We start from the raw sequence: 7,346 nt of genomic DNA, 5'->3' as shown, positions 1-7,346 counted from the left end.
GGACTTTTCTTTGATCACAAAAAACACCAACAAAATTTTTTTGGTAAATTATTTTTCTTCCTTTTTTAATCTTCAAATATATATGTACAAAGTTACAAACCTTAACATGTGTTGGTGTTCATTTACTAGCCCATTAAAATCTTAAAAAGAATGGGGGTAATATTTCGTGATATTTGCACCTACAATATCGTTTAGTGGTCAATAGCTCCCATGCAGCAGCTTTACGTTTACGAATTACGTTTTCCCGTAGTACAAATGTTCTTAGTTTACAAAAAATGTTTTGGTTTATTTGTCAAGACAAGTTATTCCATTTAGATTGTCGGATTATTGACCGATCTTCATTATAACAGTCATGTTTATTCTTTGGTCAGTTTCCATTCGTGGTGTTCGGGTCATAATTGTAGCCTCTAGAACGACCAAAAAAGCAGATACAAATAGAGTTGTTGGTCCATTTAATTCCCTAAATATTAACAAAACAACAACAGTGCTCTTCATTGGTCACAACCCATCCTACATGCAAAATCTGGTGACGATTGGTATATAACTGTGCTTGGCTTATTTCTAATATACCGACGGACATTTCTGCATAAAATGCAGAAATCCGGCAAACTTCGGAATGCTATTTATTTGTGAAATATGCTTCAAACAGAAATCGTAAATTATTGCGTATTTGAAAAAATGTGTCCCTCATCAGGCAATTTGTAGTCCATTTACAATTTGGCATAAGTTTGCAGATTGTAAAATTTCTTTATCATGTTCGTAAATTAATTTTATAGGCGAAAAATAGGATCCATCGGCCCATTCTTTTCAGTAACTCCCCCAAAGCGAACCAAAAAGCGAACATTGTAATCTACCAACTTTGGACATTGTAATATTTTTATCTCACGTAGGTCAAGTTTGAAGATGGGACCCATCCGTTTAATTTTAGTAATATTAAAAATTCAGTTAAATTGTGGACCGCAAATGTTGTCTGTCGGCAACACCAACTGAACACCGTTCATTTCTTTTGGTAGGAATACGCATATAATATATTTGATTGAGGCTGTAAAAGCAACCAAAGCACTGAAAAATAGCCGAAAATGTGTGTGTGGAGCATTGAACATTTGGAGGGTTACAATTATAAGTATATCACACTATTTAGGAATTTATGTTAAATAAAAACACAAATTTTGCATAAACTGAACATTATAATTTAGAATATTGGAATATCACGAACAATAATTTTTTTATCAGATCTTCATCCCTGGTAATAGGGTATTGCACCCAAATGGATGGATAATTATAATTTCAGTAATACAATACAATAAATGGTCGGATTCCGAATTGCTGCAATTTGTAATAGGAAAGTATGTATGTTAATGATGTCGTATTATTTTACAATAATAATTAACGTGGAAATACAACAAAATAATTTATAAAAAATTGCAAACATGTTTGTTTAATTAAGTGAGATTTTTTTATTTTAAAAAAATATTAAATAACTTATATATTTCTTAAGAAAATTACATGTATTTTTTAACAATATTGTCTTATTTTGATTCATTGGTTTTAAACTTTTTTATTATTATAAATACTAATAATTTTATACAATTTAAAATATTAATATACATTATTTAGAAACTAGTTTTTTGTTTATTGGCAACATAACACCCTAAGCCTTATTTACAAGGAAAATCCACCGATTTCATTTATTGTTTAGATTTTTTAAAAAATATATCACTATGACTAGAATTCCACCTAGAAATAATGTAGGGGAATGAACAGATTTTTATTATTTTGTGAATTTAATTTTGATTATAATTTAATTTGTTTAATAAAATGTTACAACTTATCGAGTAGATTTTGGAAAGAAAGCAAATGGTTTTATTCTATATTACAATATCACTTTTGTGTTGAATTTTATAAATATTTTAATTATTTTCGTTTGGATAAATGTGAGTTTTTTTTTGTAAAAGTTAAACACTTAAATTTCCTTGACAAAGACATTGTTTTTGTCACAATTCATTTTTATTGTTTTCCGTAGAAAAATGATTTTTGAAATTATTATTTTTTAATGCACAAGGAAATGTTATTACCCAGAAATTGGTTATTGTCAGTAATATGTGAATATTGTAATAACATCAAACTTATATCTATTGTATGCAATTTTTTTGTTGTTCCTTTGAAAAAAAAAAAAAAAACATGAAATGCTCTCAATTAATACCCAACATGAAATACATAAAAGAAAAATATGTTATGTTACTTTTCCATGACATATAAAGTATCTACCTTTTTTGTATTCCATATAAGTCCTTAAGAGCTTTAGTAAAAAAATGATAAATAACAAACATTCCATAGAAGTTATTTATAAAAAATATTTTCAATACATTAGTTATATAAAATGGTATGCTTAAATATTGAATGACTATTAATAATATTTCCACATCATATCTTATATATGTACGACAATGTCTTTGTTTTGGGATTTTTTCGCCTAGTGTCAGTGTCAAGGACAAGTAGTTTTTTGTGTGTGTTTAACTTTTACAAATTGTTACACAAAACCAGTAAGGAAAGTAGTAAAGTCGGACGGGGCCGACTATATGATACCCTTCACCACTATGGGTATATTACACAGGACTATTAGCATGAAATTGGATGAAATAAAATATGTGATATTTATCTAAATGTGAAACGACCTAGATCTATCCATAAAGTATGTAAATCGACTTCAATATAAATAGGTCATCCGTAGGGCTATGTCTGTACTTCTAGAAAACGCAACTATATAATTTTATGCCCAATTTTGTACGATGTGCAAACTTTGATGTCAATCTGTCTAACATGAGGAGTTTGATGCCAAATTACACTTGAAATCGGGCGAAAATATATATGGTGCGTCAATTACTTAAAATCAATCTATAATAAAAGGGGCTATATCTATCTAAATCTGGACCGATTTTCACGAAACTTGGCAGACATCATTCTAGACCTAAATGATCAGGCTGTACCAAATTTCGTGCAAATAAAGATATATAGGGACTTTGGTGCACCATTTACATGAAATCGGACGAAACTATATATGGGAGCCATATCTAAATCTGGACCGATTTTCTCGAAAGTTGGCAGACATCATTCTAGGCTCAATTCAGTACGTTATGCCAAATTCCGTGCAAATCGAAAGATATATAGGGACTTTGGGGCACCATTTACATGAAATCGGACGAAACTATATATGGGAGCTATATCTAAATCTGGACTGATTTTCTCGAAACTTGGCACACATCATTCTGGACCTAATTCAGTACGTTATGCCAAATTTCGTGCAAATCAAAAGATATATAGGGACTTTGGGGCACCATTTACATGAAATCGGACGAAACTATATATGGGAGCTATATCTAAATCTGGACCGATTTTGACGAAACTTGGCAGACATCATTCTAGGCTCAATTCAGTACGTTATGCCAAATTTCGTGCAAATCGAAAGATATATAGGGACTTTGAGGCGCCATTTACATAAAATCGGACGAAACTATATATGGGAGCTATATCTAAATCTGGACCGATTTTCTCGAAACTTGGCAGACATCACTCTAGGCTTAATTCAGTACGCTATGCCAAATTTCGTGCAAATCAAAATATATATAGGGACTTTGGGGCACCATTTACATGAAATCGGACGAAACTATATATGGGAGCTATATCTAAATCTGGACCGATTTTCACGAAACTTGGCAGACATCATTCTAGACTTAAATGATTAGGCTGCACCAAATTTCGTGCAAATCGAAAGATATATAGGGACCGTTTACATTAAATCGGTTAAATATATATATGGGAGCTATATCTAAATCTGAACCGATTTTTCCCAATTTCAATAGGGTTCGTCCTTGGGCCGAATAAGTGACCTATGCCAAATTTCATCCAATTCGGATCATAAATGCGACCTGTACTTTGTTTACAATTTAACATGGACAGACAGACGGACAGACGGACAGACGGACGGACATGCATAAATCGACTTAGAAAGTGATTCTATGTATATTCTCAAAAGGAACCATGGGTCTATCTCGATTATTTTTGCCTGTTACAAACATATGCACAAAGACATAATACCCTGTACCACAGTGTGGTGAAGGGTATAAAAACTGATGATACGGAGATACTAATGATACTTACAACCATATGTATGTATGTATTTGGAAGGGTATGTCAATTTGTTTTATCGGTCATTGTTGATACTGTTCATTGATTGCCAAACATTGCACATTGTAATGGCACAGTGGTTACATTGGTGAAAACCTTCTAAAAAACAACAAATAATATTATACTGAGCAATCGACTTAATGTTTATTTTTAAATGGACATGGTATAACAAATAAGTAGAAAATTTATTCCAATTAACCATCGACGGAATACTTGGAGAAATGTATGCTGTATTTAACTTCAATTCATTTGTTGAAGTTATTGATGTTTGCCTATAGTTGAAGAAACTGTTTATTGGTGCAATATCTAAATTTGAATAAGTAGCACACTTTATTCTATACTCACTTTCGTACGCTAAAAGTAAAAAAATCCATATATAAAATTGAGACTTTTATACCCTACACAACTATGTTGGCAGGGTATTACAGCTTTGTGCAGCCCCAAAAGTGTGTTACGCCGCGAAATATTGGTCCTAGACCCAACTTTAAGTATACCGATCGTCATATCTCGATTAGCTTAGTCGATCTAGACATGTGTGTCCGTCCGTCCATTATAATTTGTAAACACGATACAGGTCACAGTTATGGATCACTCTTCATGAAATTTTGAATGTAGGATGGGTTCTTGCCAATGAAGACATTTATTGTTTTTGGAAAATATCGGTTAATATTTAAGGGATGAAATGAACCAAAAACTTTTTGTCGGTTTTTCTGGTCGCTCCAGAGTCCGTATTGTTTTTTGGAAAAGATCGGTTAATATTTAGGGTATGAAATGAACCAAAAGCTTTATTTTTGTCGGTTTTTCTGGTCGCTCCAGAGGCCGCAATTATGGCCCAAACTCCGCGGATTTTTGCCTGGAGAAGGGGATCGGACCAAAGAATAAGCATGCCTGTTTTGATAAAGATCGGTCAATATTCAGCGGGTCAAATGGACCCTGACTTTTGTGTGAAAAATTACAAAATTTGTATCCTATAGCGTATGCCCCTAAAGGGCATAGACCCGAGAAGTTGATAGTATACCCAAGAGGAGTGGTTGACCTTTAAATTGATATCAATTTTATTGTCGTGTGTACTCGGATGTGGGAGTTGCACTTAAATATTTTCAGGTGCTTACGTACTCAGATATTATTTAGTAACCCATTACCACACTAGAGGGCGAAATATACCGCTGATCGCTTTGAAATGTTCCCTGAGGTTCCCGTTAGGGTCAAGGACATGCCTATAATTTTCGGTGATGATCAGATAAAAACTTTTGGGATAAAGTGGACCGAAAACTTAATTTGTGTGTGTGTTTTTTTTCGAGTCGATCTATAGGCCATAATTGAAAGTCGAACATCACAACACAAGCCACGGTGAAGGGAATCTGGACATGTAATTAGAATATTAGTAATATTTGTTGACCTCTAGTTAGTCAAGAGGGTACAAATATCGCGACATATTGGCCAGAATATAGAACCACACAAAGTGAGATTTTCTAGGAAGTTGTGTAGGGTATCATATGGTCGGCCCCGTCCAACTATATTGCTCCGCTCACTGGTTTTATTTTTATTTAATGTGGACCTATACATTCTCAAGAATGCCTCATTAAAATTTCAAGTGAAAAAATCTTAATAACTCTAGAAGATATAGCCGATTTATAGTGACAACACCAAGCGACGGCAAGAGTGTTTTTCAAACACTGTTGTTACCATTGACGGGCGCATAACTCAAATATTATTATTCCAATCGGTTCCAAATTTTAACACGTTAGTCTGAATCGAGGTAGCAATCGCATGAACTATGATAAATCCAAACTATGATCAGCAATCAGCCCGCCGTCGAGAAGAAGGAATTTTCTTCAATTAAAAAAATGACAACAGCAACAACATTTTGTCAATTAATTTTCTTCTTTACGTCTTCAAATACATGTATACGAAGTTACAAGTATTTAACGTAATGTATGCTCATTTGCCAGCCGTTTGAAACTAGTTGGATATAAAATCGAGAATGGGGGGTCCCCTTGGACGATATTTAATTGATTACAATGTACGCTCATATGTTGTTTATTAATATGAATTCGGTTATATCTCAATCTGCACCTATTACAAAACTAATAAGGAATGTAGTAAAGTCGGACCGGGCCTATGCTAAATTTTGTAAATCGATTTAATGCAAACTCGATATACGCTATTCAGTATGCTGCACTGTTTAAAAATTAATCTCCATCAGACAAGCTTTAATTAGTTTGTGTATAATTAACATAAATATTTCTAAATTATGTATAGAAGTTATGACATATATATAAATTAGAACCGATTTTCACGAAACTTTGAACAAATCATTCAAGACTTAATTCAGTACGTTATACCAAAATCGAAAGATATATTTGGACTTTGGTGCACTATTTACATAAAATCGGACGAATATATATAGGAGGTGTATGTAAATCTGAACCGATTTTAACGAAACTTTGTACAAATTATTCTAGATTTAATTCAGTATGCTATGCCAAAATTCGTTCAAATCAAGCGATTTGCAGGGACGAAACTATATATGTGAGCTATATCTAAATCTGAACCGATTTTCATGAAACGTCATTCTAGACTTAAGTCAGTACGCTATGCCAAAATTTGTGGAAATCGAATGTTTTTCAGGGACTTTGGTGCACCATTTACTAAAAATCGGACGGAAATAAATTGATAGCTATATCTAAATCTGAACCGATTTCCTCTAATTTCAATAGGGTACCATATAGGTGGTATATCTAAATTTGAACCAATTCTAGACGAAATGCGGCACGTTATTCCAAATTTCAAATATAGGGCACCATTTAAGAAAACAATCGGACGAATATACGCATATAGTTGGTATATCTAAATTTGAACCAATTCTAGACGAAATGCGGCACGTTATTCCAAATTTCGTCTAAATCGGACGGGAGTTCAGTGCATCATTTACGTAAAATCGGACTGGTACTATTACTATTAAATCATATTAACATATTTAGACTAATGTTAGTATATCTCATATTCATCGACTTACAAAAATAGATTTGATATCAGATGAATGGTCAACTATCCCTCTTCCATATACAAATAACTTTTCGGAATCTTGTCTTCCCGGAAGTAAAAAATAATAAAAAAAAAAATATTTAGACCCTTTCATCTCTTAAATGTCTTTTTTG

This window comes from Musca vetustissima, unplaced genomic scaffold (genome assembly GCF_032173495.1).
Source record: "Musca vetustissima isolate MV318-11 ecotype Yass unplaced genomic scaffold, APGP_CSIRO_Mvet_v1 utg15158, whole genome shotgun sequence".
NCBI classification, from domain to species: Eukaryota; Metazoa; Arthropoda; class Insecta; order Diptera; family Muscidae; genus Musca; species Musca vetustissima.
The sequence above is the reverse complement of the archived record's forward strand: the minus strand, read 5'-3'. Positions refer to the sequence as shown.